Source organism: Manduca sexta, unplaced genomic scaffold (genome assembly GCF_014839805.1).
Source record: "Manduca sexta isolate Smith_Timp_Sample1 unplaced genomic scaffold, JHU_Msex_v1.0 HiC_scaffold_998, whole genome shotgun sequence".
Classification (NCBI taxonomy): Eukaryota; Metazoa; Arthropoda; class Insecta; order Lepidoptera; family Sphingidae; genus Manduca; species Manduca sexta.
In genome coordinates, this window is record NW_023595847.1 from 20,127 (window position 1) to 38,491 (window position 18,365).

General features: G+C 35.9%; 1 non-coding gene across 1 annotated transcript; it reads left to right on the forward strand.

Moving 5' to 3' along the window:
- Window positions 1–1,608: 1,608 nt before the first annotated feature.
- Trnai-aau lies at window positions 1,609–1,682 on the forward strand. Its single transcript has one exon. It is a non-coding gene; the product is annotated as a tRNA-Ile (tRNA).
- The last annotated feature ends 16,683 nt before the right edge of the window (window positions 1,683–18,365 follow it).

Sequence of the window (18,365 nt, forward strand, 5' to 3'; positions counted from 1 at the left end):
TATGATTCTTTGTAATCAAACTTGTGTATGTTTTTTAAAGGTAATGGATAGTGATATTTGAATTTCTCTGATACGTCCGTTCATACAGGCCGGCATAATTGTGTCTACTGGCGACGGGTAATCATCTCTCGTCAATCTACATACAATCAGAGGGTAATTTTGCCGCATTAAAAAGATTTGACAGTAACAGTGAAAAATTCAAAATAGGTTTATTAGTTACTAAGATTATCGCATTTAAACAAACAAATTATTCAGTTTTATATAATAGTATAGATATAGATTTGATTAAAAGCGGCCATGGCTATTCTTTGTGAATTATCGCTTGCTTCAACGGTGAAGGAAAACATCGTGAGGAAACCTGCATACCTGAGGATATAGGAATTTTGAGGGTGTTTGAAGTCTACCAATCCGCACTAGGCCAGCGTGGTGGACTAGGCCTAATTCCTCTCAGTAATAAAAGCCCGTGTCAGCAGTGGGACAGTATATAATAAGGGCTGATATTATATATTATTTTTACATAGATTTACAGTTAGATAATATAAATACCTATAGTGGCTCATACAGACTCGTACTGCATTAAAGGTTTTTCTATAGAACTTGAACGTCACCAGGCAAAGGCCACCGACCGATAGAAAACGTAGCTTCACAGTTCAGACCAACATGAACTCATTGGCAAGGTCAAAAAGATCATTTTAATACCGCACAGGTCCTCGCAGCGGTATTATTTTATACTCAAACTACACGAGACTGAGTTTAATTAATTCGGTGTCCCGCGGTGTGCTCACTTCACTCGTTATTTACGGCATTTCAGGAGTCTTGGCCCGTGAATGTTTGCAATAACAGATGCCTAGGAATTCTGTTGCGGCGTAATTTGGAAGGTAGTCGTTGTTTGTTTAGAAAGGCTTTTTAATTTCACCAGGGGCCTTGTTCTTTATGCCACACGTTATTTTGATAGACCGTAACCACCACGCACCACGTCGCGTTTAAGGCGATACCTCAAGGTCCATTTTCATACATTTTGTTTCACCTTTAATCTGGGTAACTAAACAAGTATTGGCAAGTAAAGAATTTAAATTCACGTCTAGTTAGTGATTAGTTCTCGCAGTTGAAAGAAAAACGTAAAATTATTTAATAATCATGGATATTTCGGACTTTAAAATTTAATATGACGTAATTTTAAACTAGACGTGAATTTAAATTCTTTACTTGCCAATACTTGTTTAGTTACCCAGATTAAAGGTGAAACAAAATGTATGAAAATGGACCTTGAGGTATCGCCTTAAGGTAATAGAGAGGTCCCCGATGGATGGATCCACAGGGCTGACAACGTAACTCCGGTTCCGAACTGGCCGGTATGATTGCGTCGATTGGTAAGGGATTATCGTCTTTCAGTTCATACCCTATCAGAATACCGCTCTAGTTACGAGGTCCAGTAGATTCACTTTGCAGTGCTGGTATGAATAAACTTAATTTTCGTATGACATGCGAAGTTGCTTTGCGTAAATTATGTTTGGAAGGTTTTTATCTATCTCAAACAAGTCACGTACAATTCATATGAAAGTGAAAGGTATGTACATGCTGATCGTATTTTTTACATGTGAGTACATCGGCCCATTAGCTCAGTTGGTTAGAGCGTCGTGCTAATAACGCGAAGGTCGCGGGTTCGATCCCCTCATGGGCCATGATTCTTTTTTATTTTACTAAAAACCTTACAATTTTGATAACAATGCACACATCAATTTTATTAAAATAACTGATTCCAACATGCCGACATAATTGTGTCGACCGCCGAAGGGTAATCTCTCGTCAGTCGACATTCTATTAGACCCCAGTCTACTTACCATCAGGTGTAGATATCACTTTGCAGTTCCCGTATATAAATATTAGTAAATAATTAGACATAAAAACAATTTCTAAATTAACAGAATTTTGGTAGATATATTCAGAGAATATTCGACCAACCTCCACGGGATCGTGACAGCGAGCCGACCGCGGTGTCACCTGCCTTGATGAAGGGTGTGCGACACGGTCTCCTCTGGGTGTGTACGGCCTGACGGGGTTTTGTGATGTTATTTGGAATATAGCGTAGCGTGAGCCGTCCAGCGGCAAGGTAGGTGGACGACATTCTAAGAATCGCTGCTCGAACCTGGATGCGATTGGTTCGGGACCGAAAAAGGTGACATGATTTGAGAGAGGCCTATACCCAGCAGTGGGACTCTATTGTGGATAATAATTTGGAATATTAGCTTCGCTCCCAACTGTATGCGTGAAAATATTTCGTCAGGATGCAAATAGGCACGGGACTCCTCTACTGAGAGGGATTAGGCCTTAGTCCACCACGCTGGTCTAGTGTAGATTGGTAGACTCCTTCAAGATTCCTATAGATATTTCTCAGGTATGCAGGTTCCCTCACTATATTTTTCTCATCGTTAAATCAAGCGATAATACACAAAGAATACACACATAACCTATTTATTACAGCTACTTCTTTAATGATTCATTAATTAAAAGAGTCAATTCTATCAGAGACCTCGGTATTACATTTGACTCCAAATTACTATTTGATGAACATATTTCTAACATTGTAATAAAAGCCTCAAGGGCTTTGGGGTTCGTCACTAGGCTCTCCTCTGAATTTAGAAACATTAAAACTGTCAAAATTCTGTATTGTGCTTATGTCCGCAGTCACCTTGAATATTCCTCTCAGGTTTGGAACCCAATTTACAATATGTATATTGATAGAATTGAAAACATACAGAGAAGGTTCTTAAGGTACGTCCAATTTAAATCTAATATATACCTACCAGATTATACTGCACGCTGTAAAAAATTTCACATGCTCCCACTACACGAAAGAAGGCGCATAGATGATTTGATCTATCTTTTAAACATTGCGAATGGTTCGGTCGATTGTCCGGAGTTATTGAGTAGGATAGGACTTCGTACATATCCCTCTTACTTAAGAAAACCACTTTTGTTACATACCCCTAATGTGACATCGAAATACCATCAGAACTCTTTTCTAATACGAACCATTAGATCTTTTAATGCATTGGCAATTGATTTGAATTTTGACCTATTTTACACTAGCATTCCTGAACTTAAAAGGAATATGAGTAATTCTTTTTTTAATCCATAATATATGATGTAAGTGAGTGGCTCTAGATGTCTTATCTTGTGTTCTTACCGTCAGCTGTTCATCCATTAATTGTACTAGTAGCTATATGTGAAAACTTGTAATTAGCCATCTGTTATTAACTAATACATTTAAAATGTCAATTTTAGCTGTAAGTTTTCCTGTTAACAATAAATAAATAAATAAATAAATAGCGTTGCGTGAGCCGTCCAGCGGCAAGATAGGTGGACGACATTCTAAGAATCGCTGTTCGAACCTGGATGCGATTGGTTCGGGACCGAAAAAGGTGACATGATTTGAGAGAGGCCTATACCCAGCAGTGGGACTCTATTGTGGATAATAATTTGGAATATTAGCTTTCGCTCCCAACTGTATGCGTGAAAATATTTCGTCAGAATTAATAGGAAATCGGCACGGGCCTCTTCTACTGAGGGATTACGCTTTAGTCCACCAGATATTTCTCAGGTATGCAGGTTTCCTCACGATGTTTTCCTCATCGTTAAATCATGCGATAATTCACAAAGAATACACACATAACTGTAGAAAAATCAGAGGTGTGAGCACTTGGGTTTTGAACCTGCAGACATTCGTCTTGGCAGTCCGTCCCACACCCAACTAGGCTATCGCAGCTTTTTTGGTTATTTGTTATAATTTAATATAATTGTGTATTTATGTGTCAAAAACACAAAAATCTATTTAATTGTTTACGCACGATTGATTTATTAATATAAATACAGTTTTCACTAATAATATTATTTTATTTAATATCAATAGAATATAATGTAACAATGGAGGACTATAACCATTTCTAATTTAAAGGGAGTAGACATTTATATTACATATTGTAACATATTTTGTCATAGTTAAATTAAAAACTACTGCAAGCTTTGTAAATATTATTCTGATAAAAGGAAAGTCCTATATAGTTCAAATTCATCATTAAATGTAGGTACTGGAAAGAATTTTGAATTTTTTTCAAATATATATTGGGAAAAACATTATTATTGGGTTCACAACTTGAAATATACACATATCTTATTCTTAAAAATAATTCAATTACAAATGAACAATTTTTGTATAATTGTGCTCAATAACCAACAGGCCATTACTAGCTCCCTCCCAACATGGCTGACCCACACCTACCTGCCTACACCCAAAAAGGAGGGATTATAAAAAATCATGGCTCAAGCATGCTATAAAGGAATATGGCGATAAACATAAATGAGAAGCTAATTGTATCGGCATCGGTGAGGGTCGAATGTTACCATTTGTATGCACGTTAATGGGGGAAGTGTTTTACAATACACCCTGTGTTACACCGAAGTGGGGATATTAAAGGTGGAAAGGAATTTGAGTCGTATGTTTTTATATTAAGAGCTAATGTGCAATGCTTTATTCAATGATCGTGGCAGGGATCAAAGAAAATTCGTTCTAAAATCAAAAAATATTTTTTTAAACTGCCTTAATTATTTTCCCTTTTTTTACTCTTAATTATTTTAAATAGAAACTCATTGTACCTCTTTTAAAAAAATGCGCGCACGGAGGCTTGTGAGATTGGATGTGATTGAAGTTCAAATAGTGCACCTCTTTAATCCTTTTTATTTGGTTTTTCGCTCACCAGTTAGTTTACATATTGGACATAATAGGACTTAAGGCGATACCTCAAGGTCCATTTTCATACATTTTGTTTCGGCTTTAATCTGGGTAACTAAACAAGTATTGGCAAGTAAAGAATTTAAATTCACGTCTAGTTGGTGATTAGTTCTCGCAGTTGAAGAAAAACGTAAAATAATTCCTTAACATATTATGTCTTAGGATGGCGAGCGCAATGGAATACCAAACAATACTTTGTGATTCAAAATGTTGGATAGTGTTTCTACTCTTTATGGGCGGTCGTATCGCTTACAGGCGAACGACAAGCTCGTTTCGTCAAGTAAGCAATAAAAAAAAACAAGTATATTATTTTCGACAATGGAATTTAGAAAACTGGATGACTACTACTTTTCTTTATAAAGGAACTAGACGACCCGACAGACGTCCCGTCTTAACTATGAATTTGCAGCGCGCATTCTGTCAACCGCTTACAGTTATTTCAAACAATTGACGGTTATAGAAAAAAATAATATTTTCGTTAAGTTTTCTTAAATTTTCTAATACTCCGCGCAATTTTTTTAATTTTTTCTTTCATAAGAACCTTCTTCTGACAATAATTAATACAACAAAAAAAGAATTAGCGAAATTGTTCCACCCGTTCACGCGTGATGCGATGACCAAAGGGAATAGAGATTTATTTTTATATATAGATGTCTTCAAAACTTTTTATTCCTGTTTTCAGACACACTCCGGTGTAACACAGGGCTATCGGTTTTATCCGGTAGTTTCACTGGTTGTCTATTAAATACATCGTTAATGGCGCCCTAATGGTCCAGCGGTGGTTTTAACGCGCCACGGTCGCTCGGACCTCTGCGTCGGTACAATTGCTTTAAACGATCCTCATATTGCCATTGTAAACAATACTGTAATATTAAAGTCGTAAAATCCAATTTGGTAATATAAAATTGGCAAATTTTGTAATATTGGTAATGTTACGAAGTTTTTTTAATGCCATTGAAATGTTTAACAGAATTTGTTCTTTAATTGTTACGGAATGGATTTCGCGGATATTTGTTTTTCTTATTTAATTAAAATTCGTATAAAGGAATCCGAGAAAAATTACGATGTCAAATACTGCGCGTTTTGTTTCACTATAAAATAAAATGCTGCACGAACTATCGATTTAAATTTTCACATCGAAAAGATCGATTTTTTTAAACCATTCGTGTCCCTAATCGATACATCACTAGTCGTCCATTTGAAATTCGAACAGTTTCGTTAATCATTTATAAAGGAAAATAAAACAGTTCTTATTAAAAAGCGGCATTGGATCGTGAAATAGCGATGCAATGACAGTTAGTGAGCGTTGTGATGCGACTGTATCCGCCTAAGTCGGTATTAAGGGTGCGCACACGCGTGGATAAAAATCGTGGGATTTAAAACTCTTAGATGTGAGACGACGTGTTTTTACGTGGAAAATTCATGATTGGGATAAAAGTGGTGATACTCTTTTTTAATTGGAAAGGTATTCAACCACACTATTAAGCTACTAGCCCCGCCATTTTTTATTCTGAATTTTTTTAAAACACAATAAAGTAATCATGAAATAGTCTAAAATTATCGTCATTTATCTGACTGTCAACTATGCTAATAGCTATCCATGAGGATTTTGTATTCAACTCTAAAATCATTCACCATCATTAAAATGAAAAGGTCTTGCGACATAAGCTTGATTCAATAGACCAAGGGTGAACAAGCAAGACTGAATATAACACTGCTTTGTAGACTGTTCTGTAATATTGCCTCTTTGCGCAAGAAACTCTTGTGTAAATCTGGCTTAACAAAAAAGGTTTACGCCATAAAATGAAATTGTCGCAAGTCTGCGACTCCCTTTATCGTTTTATAACAGCATTGTGCTTCTGCAATATCATTTGTTGCACTCAAACTGCGCTGGATAATAATGTTCAATACATAGATGTTTAATACTGGATGTGGTTAGAGTGGACTTCTAGGCTTTGGGAGGGCGTAGTTGGATTTGTAACAGTGACATAAAGTAGTTTTTCGTTAATTTTTGTATCGTAAAACAGATGCTTCTTTGGTAGTTTTCCCTTAAATTAGACTTGTCTTTCATAAGATCTAGTAAAGGCTCAATCTATAGATACGATGTTTTTTTTAACATATGTTTTTTACAAATAATAATAGTAAACGGTTACGGATTACTGGACGGATAAACATCGCTTACTAGTTGTAATTCACAGTATTTATAAACAAATTTCTAATAATGCAATCAATTAAACTTATGTCGAATAAAAATGTTTCCACATCTCCAAACGCCGCCATGTTGCAAATCAATCAAACGACAACTGTCCGCAAGTTTAAACCGCGATTAATACGAAAGTTGTTAACCGACCATTTCGGAGCGCTTGCCTTAACGCTGCATTAATCCGAAAAGTATACCGGTTTGGACGGAGCGTCTCGTCTCCGAATAGCCGGCATTGTGAGTGCACTCAGCCAGAGAGCGCTTCAGAACTGTTTCTGTAACGTTCATAGTTTTTTTTTTAATGTCATTGGGTTATTTGCTTTAAACTAGGTTGTTTAAGTACACAAATAACACTTATTTTATTGGTTTATAAAAAATATTAAATTGACAAGCGTGTCACAATACGGTAAAATATATCACTATCTGAATCTTAAGGATATTACAATCAATAAAGACGACTTTTGCAAATTAACGTAAGCAATAAGTACTCTTTAAAGAGCCTGTGAGGAACTTTACGATCAAAAGCGGGCCTTGAACAGTGATTATACAGGGAGTCCATCATCCAGCTTCTAGATAGCAACCTCAGTAAGCATGCTAACAAATAATCAGAAATTTTCAGTGTGTTTAATGTAATGAAACGCGGAGAAGCAATATTGACAAGCCGGCATAATTGTGACAACCGTCAATAGATGCTTTCATCTCTTAGCAGTCGACACCTACCATAGCAATGAACTAAACCGCGCTTATTGTAAATAATAATGAATATTGCATGCCACATCCAGCCATAGATTATGTATGTTCAATGTTTTATGTTTTCAGCAGTGCCGGGCAGCAGTGTCGCGTTCTTATACACATTTCGTGTTTAGAAAGTTTATTCATAACAAAATTTTGTGTATTTATGTACCAGCACGATCAGTGTTTTCATGTATGTATAATTTAGACGGTTTTTAGTACATAGGTATGTTGGTGTTTATATGTATTAGTTTTTAGACGAAAGCTTTTTATTATGTTTGTGTGTTTTCTTTGTGGTGTTTTGATTCGAGGTGTGCAATTATTTTTAGTCACACGTTAGGGAGACGTGTTATACATTTTGTTGGATAATAAAAATAAAAAATTTAGTAATGAGATTTTGACTTTGATAACCCGATTTTATAGTCTCTTTTTGTTCAAAGAATACTATCTTAGAAAGTCAGGTGTGTGCCCTTGGGATCTGAACCCGCGGACATTCGTCTCGGCAGTCCGTTCCACAACCAACTAGGCTATCGCCACTCTAAATGGAAAAATCAAATCAATTAATTTTTTTCCATAAAAATTTGAACTAGAAAGTATATTCCAATTAGTTTTGCATCAACATGCAATTATTTAGTTAATAGTTTAATACATTATGCAGCTCAGTTTATTCAAAAAAATCTAGGTAACCAATCATGGTCTAGTGCATAAAAAGTCTAGACTTTCTATTCAATATCCCAGGTCATGATTAAAATGTTGGATCTAGCAATTTCATACAAATCGATCTATTGTACATATTATGCAAATTTTATTCTATCCATTGTTTTTTTAATACTGTATTGTGTTTTTGACTAAAGAAATAATCTTGCTATTTTCTAACAAGGTTTAATGCACGGAGCTATATCGAAACAGTTCATTGGATGCAAAAATCCTTACAATTCAATCAATTTTGTATCTTATCTCCTCGTGATAGAGTTTAAAATCCGTTTATGCTTTATCCTATTGGATCGATAAACCGCTTAAAGAACGTACCTAATGAGACAAAACATAGATTTTCAAGGCCCCATATAAGTAAATTAATCTTGTGCTCAGGCGAGCCGAAAACCAATTTTTGGGCCACGTCCTGGGCCCGATGCGGTCTACATTTGACACGTGACGAGGGGCAAACGCTAGTTATATTGCCCGCTGAGTGTACGTGTGCGTACTTCGGGCAGCAATTTTGTTGGCTTTGTTTATTAAAAATTATCAGTCTTATAAATTTCGCAAAGCTATGATTCGATAAAACACAAATTTACTCGCTGTAAGTCAAAACCCGCCATCTTGCCTCTTAATAAGGTTTAAACTAGGAACCGGTGATGTTTTTGACAGCTATTTCAGTAATTCTTAACCACCTATTAACGCTTAAACAAGTTTATAAGGAAGGCTGTTTATTATTTGTATTTTTACTATGATTTACTAAGGCTGTTTACTGTAAGGTGTAATAAAGAAAGTTCATTTTTGAGTGATTTGCGCAAGAGATCACTTCTAGCGGTAAAGCCAACCCACTGGTCTATTGGACTAAAATAATTTCTACAAAACCAGTTGTCCATCCTACCTGGCAGTGTGTCACGCGGGTAGTTCAAGTTGAAACCACGGCCTCCGTTTTTGCTCGCGATATAATAAATTATGTAAGGATGTTATTGTCTTTTGATGCTATCTTAACTTAGTGGGTCCATTTGCCGTCGAGCCTAGCAGATATTTATACCCGGGCGCTGCCTTTTGTCCGCCCGGCTGTCGAGTAAATTACTTCGTATCCTTTGCGGCATTGTGTGATATTATTCTTTTCACAATAACGTAAGCGGTTTGTATGGTTTTGATGAATTTCTTTTGTGTATTACTGTGTTTAAGTTTCATATGAGATGTTTCGAGTGTTATTGTGTATCTAAATTGTTTGATATTAATGTTTTAGGATTATACAGATTATGATTTATTGAACTTTGGGGCTTCGTGATGTGTTATTGAAATGTCTGAGAGTCTTATTAATTCGTATTTCATTTTTAATATGTTAAAGTGAAGATGTCAGCGGTGGAACAGTAGAAAACAGGCCTGATATATTTAAGTCAGCTGTTCTCAGCCCTTTTCATAAGGTGCCGCAAATATGACTTGGAATGTCTCGGTGGCGCAGTTGTGTGTGCGAGGTGCAACACCTTTCTGAGGAGCCTGGTTCCGAATCTCCAAATCAGACAAAAGTGATATTGGATTTTTCTTCTCAATATCAGCCTGAAGTCTATGCAAGACATGGCGATAGTTCGCCGAACATCGTGGGAAAACACACTAGCAAAAATGCGTGCAATGGTTGCACCTCTGACTATCCGGAGTTACAAGTGTGATGTTCGTGTGTGCCACAAATACGTTTTACTTATTGTATGTCAATCATAATGAAATTTATTATTCTACTTCGTTGTCTAAAAAAAATTTAAATTTTATGTTATATCTATACATATTATAAAACAAAGTCCCCTTTTTCTGCCTGTCTGTATGTTATTGATTTTCTCAAAATCTGAACAGATTTTTATGAAATTTGGTATGGAGATAGTTCAGACCCTGAGAAGGTTAAAGGCTACTATCTATCCTATATTATTAACTGAATATTTTTTTATACAACTTAAATACATTTTTCATTGATCTCAGGAAATCTACTTAAGTTTTAGTGAAATTCAGTCAGGTCACTTTCAAGCACTCAGCGGGACCCAGGTTGAGTATAATATCTAAAAAACTAAGCATTAAGTAAGACTCGACCTTAATACGTTTGTCCAAAACCATCTCTTACCATAAGTACCGCACTAGAACAAAGATATCGCAAGTCTCACTATCAAATATTGATTGATTGTAATGCGAAGTCCGAGTCCCTTCAGCGTCAATAAGCGTTTCGTGGAAGTGATGCCGTAAATTAGAGGGGGGGTGGTGTTGCTAGATTAAAGGATATCTACAGAATTTGATGATATTGTTAGTTTAATAATATTAGACACTGAAGCGATTTGATTGTTTTAAAAATTAAAAAGAATCTTCAAAGTCGGTTCATCCAGTCAAAAGATTTGAGGTGACAAAAATAAAAAAAAATACAGTCGAATTGAAAACCGCCTCCTTTTGAAGTCGGTTAAACTATCACTGACTACAGAAATAATTTAAAAAAAAATTTCACCAACCAACCGATCGGTTCGACTGTCTACGACCAGCCTCGGTCTATTAAACACTCAGTATATTTATAGCAAAAGAGTGTCTCAAATACCCTCACAATATATTTTATTCTAACAATGTAATAATAATGTTGTTTTATAATATGTTATTTCAATAATTTTTATTTTGTATACTTTTTGAAATCAAAAAGCTGTATGTTGTTGCTATGAAAGAGATATTTTTATTATAATAATTTTCTTACTTTACATTATTATAGACCTTACTAATAAATAAAACTAATCTTACCTGAAAGAGAAACAACATTTAAAACTATTACTTCACATTCACAAATATCTTAAACCTTTATTTATCCGTTTTAAATTGAAATGTCATTTTAAAATCAATGTTGTAAATTTTGTCTATTAAAAAAAAACCATAGAGATATTTAAAAATAATAAAATTAAATGAAGTGTTAAAAACTTCATTTACATATATCGAAATAGTTTCAGTAATTGTCAAGATGAGACTTTGCTCTCGAAATATAGATGCCTTACCTATACCCCTGTTGAGTGACGACGCGTGATGCTGTATGCATGTTGTATAATCTATACTATCAATATAAAAAGTTTTTAAAGAAGATAATGACTGGAGGGTATCTTTTCCATTTGATTTAGAACGCAATATCGTCATGTATTTGCGTATAATTAGTGATAAAGGGAATATGATGTTTTTTTATCGAATAACTCATGGTTCAAATTAACTTTCATTTCAGTAATGTGCTCTTAGAAAAGAAAGAAAAAACTAAAATTTATCGTAAAAATCCCCGAACAACCCTCAAATTCCCCTAACCCGGCAACACAACACGGGACTCGAATGTGGATCACTTAGTTGCGGGTCAAACATTAAATATTCATACGGATTCGACCCTGCGCCCGTCGGCTCGATATCTGCCTTGATGACTATCACCGTAATGTCCATTCGAATTTTGCTTACTATGTAGGTAAGTGAAGACTGAATCGATCGCAGTGGTACATCAGTCGTACCATCTTGGGTTCGAATCCCAGACTGGGGATTTTTCTGCTCATACAAACATTAAATTAGTCGATAGTAATTCGGTTTTACTCATTTATACGTTGTCGAAATCGCCGACCAGTTCCAACCTACTAAGTAGGTCTTGTTCAAGGGCGAGTGCTAAGAGGACGTCGCGTCGCGGAGGCCTCTCAATCAATGACCGTGATATAAGTGAATAAAACCGTATTGCTTTCGACTAATTTAATGTCTCGCGTAAGTTTTAATAATAATCTTAATCTATATATATAAAAATGAGTCCCTATTTCCCTTGGTCACGCCATCACGCGTGAACGGGTGGACCGATTTCACTAATATTTTTTGTTGTTGTGTTTGTTATGGTCAGGAGAAGGTTCTTATAAAAGAAAAAATTCAAAAAATTGTACGGAAAATTAGAAAATTTAAGAAAACTTAACGAAAATATTAATTTTACATAACTGTCAGTGGTTTGAAATAACTGTCAGCGATTGACAGAATGCGCGCGTGCATACATAGTTAAGACAGGACAACGTCTGTCGGGTCAACTAGTAGCATATAGATATTAGTTCAGAGTCTGGAATTTAAGCCCGATATACTGATAGGCTTGCTCCCTTTTCCATCACGGGATGCAATACACAAGGCAATAAGTGAGTGCATTGGTTGCGCGTCTGCATGTGTGTTTGCATAGGTTTATATTATACCTATTTATAGTAAAGATATCTCTAAAAAAACTAAAAAGCCGTCAACTAAAAGCAAAAAAATCACCGTTTAAATTTCACGCGAATTCCTTCCAGCGATCTCGTTTATATGAAAATTTGTAGAAAAGATTCTTGTGAATTTCGCGCGGCGTATTCTAGCGATCTCCTTCGGGGCACGCAGCGGTCCTACAAATCAAATGTGATGTAGATGGTGGCGGGTTGTGCTTTTAAATATATATTATGGCGTAAGGAAGCTGAATGACTAGACGTAACGATAGTCCAGTTTGGAATGGAGTACTTTATCAAATATCGTTAAAACGTGAAGGAACACATCGTGAGGATTTTTTTATTGTCTTGAATGACGAGACGAGCTTGCTGTTCGCCTGATGGTAAGCGATACGACCGCCCATAAACAATAGAAACACCATCCAACAACTTGAATTGCAAAGTGTTGTTTGGTATTCCACTGCGCTCGCCATCCTGAGACATGAGATGTTAAGTCTTATTAAGGGAACAGGGAAGACTTCAAGAAGTAGGCTTAAGGGCAGAGTAACACGCCCGACCTCTCCCTCTGCAGTCCATTTAATTTCTAACAAGGTTTTTACTACCACATGCCGATAAATCCACTCCCAGAAGTAACGTTACCCGCGGGGCAATTATAAAAGCGAATTAATAGCTCGCCTCGCGAATCCGCGAGATATTCAAATGCGACACGTAAACTGGCGAATTTAACGCGAATAGGAGTTATAGCGTTTGTCCACCGTCAGCGCTACATGATTAAATCGGACCGATTTCGAACAGATACGACTTGACAATCGTGTTCCTAACAGCTGTTTTCAATAAACGACCCCAATCACAATCTTCAATCTGATTTCGAGAAGGAACCAATCAAAAGTAACTCTTTTGTAAGCATGTTAAAAATACTTTGTTCTGATTGGTCAATTTTTGAGATAGAAAGAAGCGATTTGGATCGTTTATTGAAAACAGCCGTAAAGCGATTGACTTCTGTCAGTCTTGCTTGATCGTTGCGTCCGTCACCGGCTGCGTCAATAATATCTGTTTTTGTCTACTTTGGTTTTATGTTCCGTGTTTAGGTATTCGATATTGTCACGACTTCAGACCGATCTTTTAGGTGAAGCGTTGGCTTTCAAACTACAGTCGTGTATAGATGTTCCGGTGACGATTTAAGATATTATGTCCGATCTTTGGACAGTCGTGGCTGTTTAGAAGATGCTAGGACGTATAATCTACTAGAAACGAAGCCATATAACGGAACAAGACCAGCGACATCTTGTTATTAGTAATGACTAGCGGCGTGTGGTCAAATTTTCCGAAAAGGAAACCAACACAACATAACATAGGTACTAATATGCATAAATACAGTATGCAAATCGATCTAATGATTCGATTTTAAATAAATTACGTAAGGGAAGCCGGCAGGAATCGGATCATATGGATCTTCGCCACTGGTAATGACACTGCCTCGACATTAGAAATGACGACACGTCGACACGATCCGCAGTAACTATTTTGATGTCATTTCGACTGCGACAATGGACAAACGCACTTACAGTAAAAATATTAGCATACAGTCGCTGGCTGTCGGCTGTCGCCGGCGGGCCCGTGTCGGAATGGAATATTAATTGAACGGCCGCGTGCCCCCGTGCGCGTTCTGTGCGCGGTTTGACTGTCACGATTTTATATATACGTTTCATTTGTTAATAAGTGTGGTAATCCTATATTGCTAATTTCAAATCTCCTGTGTGAGATGTGCCACCATGATTGTATTGCATGATAAAATGTACTGCATTAACGTATAAAATATCCGGCCTTTTGCTGTCCTACTGTTGGGCACGGACCTGCTCAGAGAGAGTCTAGGCCATAGTTCTAATATTTGTTGGCGGTAGGATATATTTTATATTCGGCTGAATAGCGCCCATCATACACAAGGTGTTAAAACCTATAATGGCCCACGTAAGTGTGTCGCGTTCCTGGATCAGCCTGTGTACATCCGGTTCCAACAGCCCGGCATAATTGTGTCGACTGCTGAGGGGTAATCATACCTCGTCAGTCGACATTCTTTTGGACCCCACTTCAATTACCATCAGTTGTAGTGAGGTCACTTTGCAGTGCTCGGGTAATTGGAAATTCTTATTAGCAATTCTCAGGTAGGTTTCCTAATGTCTTTCCTTCACCGTTAAAGTGAACACTCCCTCGCCTCATAAGATGATAATAAAGCCTCTGTTAAAAATTCACGAGCGAAACTTTTCAAAGTGCGCCCTTAATTAACTACTTCGGCGGAACTTTCTTCGGCTGTCGCGTTGAGTCGATTTGTTTTCCCCTTAAAGCTTTATTAGCGAGAAATACTGAAGTGGGTCTGGATTGAATAATGTTTGGTTGATGAGATTTTTTGGATTGTCTGACGAAAAAAAATATTTTCTTGCAATCTTTTTTAAACAACCTCGGCAGAGTGAACCGACTGCACCTGATGGTGAGTGGAGTGGGGTTTAATAGAATGTCGACTGACGAGAGATGATTAGTCCTCGACAGTCGACACAATTATGCCGGCCTGTTGGAAGCGGATATACACAGGCTGCTACCGGAACACGATATTAATTTTCAGTCCGATTCTTAGAATAATCCAATCAAAATAACTCATTTTTAAACATGTCGTGAGATGTCTCACGTTGGTCAGTATTATGTTTGGACTTAACCATACCATCTGGTCTAACGGTATCCTGTATAAAAAAAATCATTATAAAAATATAACTATCTCCAACAAAGTCGTCGGTCAAGTCAAACAAAAACCACAAGCCATACATAAAACGCATTCACAGAGACATCCCAGAAATTCCATGTAGCCAGCGCATATATATTTCACTGCGGAGAATCCATATCTGGAAAATTGGCGTTGGAAGGGAAGCTGTCGCCCGTTAAAATTACAGAAAAGATTTTCCAACCCCTCCTCAGAACCATCCACTGCCGTCCGACTGAATTTATGCTGAAAGTCGTGCATAAATTTGCAAGTTCCTGTTAAATGTATCCATTACACGTTGACACTGGCTGTAAGGTGGGCGCAGACGGGCGACTTTTAGTCGGTGGCGATTTTTAATCGCTGGTTTTTGTGGATGGTCTTTGTTCACGGTACAATCGGACAAGTTGGTGCTAGTACACTTCCAAACACATTTTGCTTGACCGGTCTAATGTCCCGAGATATTTAGACACGCCCCTGTCTCATATTTCACCAATTACGACAGTTTTGGAGATGTGCGAAAGGAACAGCAGATAACTATTATTGTTTACTTTAGTTGTATTTTACTGATTGACGACGCGCACGCAACTATTGAGTACCAGTAGTATTTTGCTCACAATTATTTTTTCGTTTACGGACACCGATATCTTGCCACTACGTAGACTTATGTTCGTTTACTGGACTCTTAATTACTTAGTCGCCGACCCGTCATGTGACTACTGCACCATGGATTATATATTCCGGGAATTAAATATTACAGTAAGTAAATCAGTCATACTATACTATATAATATTTTAATATTAATTTTAACTAGTGGATGTTAATATGCGTGGGAAAAATATCGTCAGGGCAGAGAACTAATAATTAAAATTTTGCAGTTTTGAGAAAATCGCGGTTTATGGCTTTTTTTTTTAATTATTGGTCATCATAATTAATTATATTTAAAGCCAACATAGACCACCTTTTTAAGCTCTTTTAAATATAATTATAATATTATTGAGTTTTGATGAATACTTATTCCTTTAATTGTGTAAAACAGACTTCAATATGCTACTTATTATATTTTATATTAATCCTTAAGTTATCCTATCTATCGTAGGGTCAAATATCATTAGTCATTATGTGTTTTTTTGCCAAAAAATTTACATAGTGCTATTGATCATACTTGTAGTAATCTATGTAGTATGTTATTTAAGTTGCTTTACGAATAATCAAATGTCAAAATATTGAAAAGAAATATAATTGGAAAACTTAAAAGTACTCAATGCAAAAATAAACTACTTCGACGGGTATACTCACTATACTTATAGGTGTTACCTATCTTTTCTTGATCTCAGTTAAAAATTCAGAGTTTTCGATATTGAAACAGCAGTAGCATTAAGCGTAACTTTTACCGTCAACTTTTAATAGTAAACTCTAATTTAATGTTGGGAATATATTAAGTCAGGCCGGTAAGCCTTTTAGTCCAGTCAATAAGCTCAAAAAGGTGTCAATTTATGTATTATAAAGATCCAAAAATATGAGTGATAGCTCATTCGATTTGGATAACATGACGTCTAGAAAAATAATCTTTAGTGTTCATTGGCACTTAAAAATACAATTGATATTAAGAGGATAAAGAGGTTCTTCGATAACTTAAAAATAAGAAATAAGGAGGAAATTTCCAATTTAAATCCTCCTTATTTAAGAAATAAGGAGGAAATTTCCAATTTAAAGAAGACGCCCGAAATTCTATCTCCTTTATTAATAATTTTTATTTAATGCCAAAAATATAGACGAGTATAAATAATTTATGGATAGGCGATAATTTGTTTTATTACAGTAATATTGCATAGCCAACATTTTTATTGCTGCACATGTGCAGTTTAAAAGTGTAAAGATTTCACATAAAAAGGGTCTTTGTTAGAGGACGACATTTTTTATGTTTTTGTTAACCCCGGTTCCCATGTCGACGCCTTTATCGGAAAGCGGCGTCCATTGTTTATTGAATTTAGACGAGTTTAAAGATTTTAAGTAGTGGTAATATGATTTCTTACTAGAGTAATTAACTATGTCGGCGCGTTTGTAAGATCCGCTTATAGACGTTTAAGTCCCACCCAGTTTAACCCAGAGGTTTCTGTTATTATTGTTTCTTTTACAACTACATAATATGTAGCACTGAATTAAAGTAGAATTACAATCCGATTTAATGCAAATTTGGGATTTTTATCTCAATAAAATGTGTGCAATTATGGAAAACAAAGCTGATTTTTTTTTACTTAATTTGGATTATTTCGTACTTGACCCACGTATTTTGTGTCGGCCGCACTGGCGTTCTGCTCCCATATAAATTTTATTATTTTGGCACTGTAGTCATTACGTTAAAATATTATTAGAATAATAGATTTTAGTAATTAATATATAATTTAATTGTATTACAGAGAACCACTGTCCCTCGATGTATACACTAGGATGCGGATGAGAGCTTCATCGCCAACCGATCCAGAGCGCACACTCTACTCAACCTGCCTGCTGAGCGTATCAAACTTGTAATGAATACAATTAAATCATATCACTGAAGTAACAAAAAATGTGTTTTATTTACATAGACTTTCTACGAAATTTCATTTTACATGTGTATCTCATTATTTATTGGTGTTGCAAATATATTATCTACTATATTCGATTTTAACTTTTGATAATTATATATCGTAGCGATATGTGCGTGAGCCTCATCGACTGTTTCACAAAACGAGCCTATTGAAATAAATCATTTTATTTGAAAGATTTGATTGTGAGATTTAAATAAATTATTTACTTTAAATATTACACTTAAAATGAACTCTGCAAATATAAACGTTATTACATTTGGAAGGCATCCCGAAAAAGTTAAGTAATCAAAAATCTTGTTTAGTTATCTCTGAAAATAATTACTTACTGCAAATATTTTTTTCAAATTTTCTTATTTTTAAAATTTTTCCCTTTATATCCCGTAAATGATAATAATAACACTTA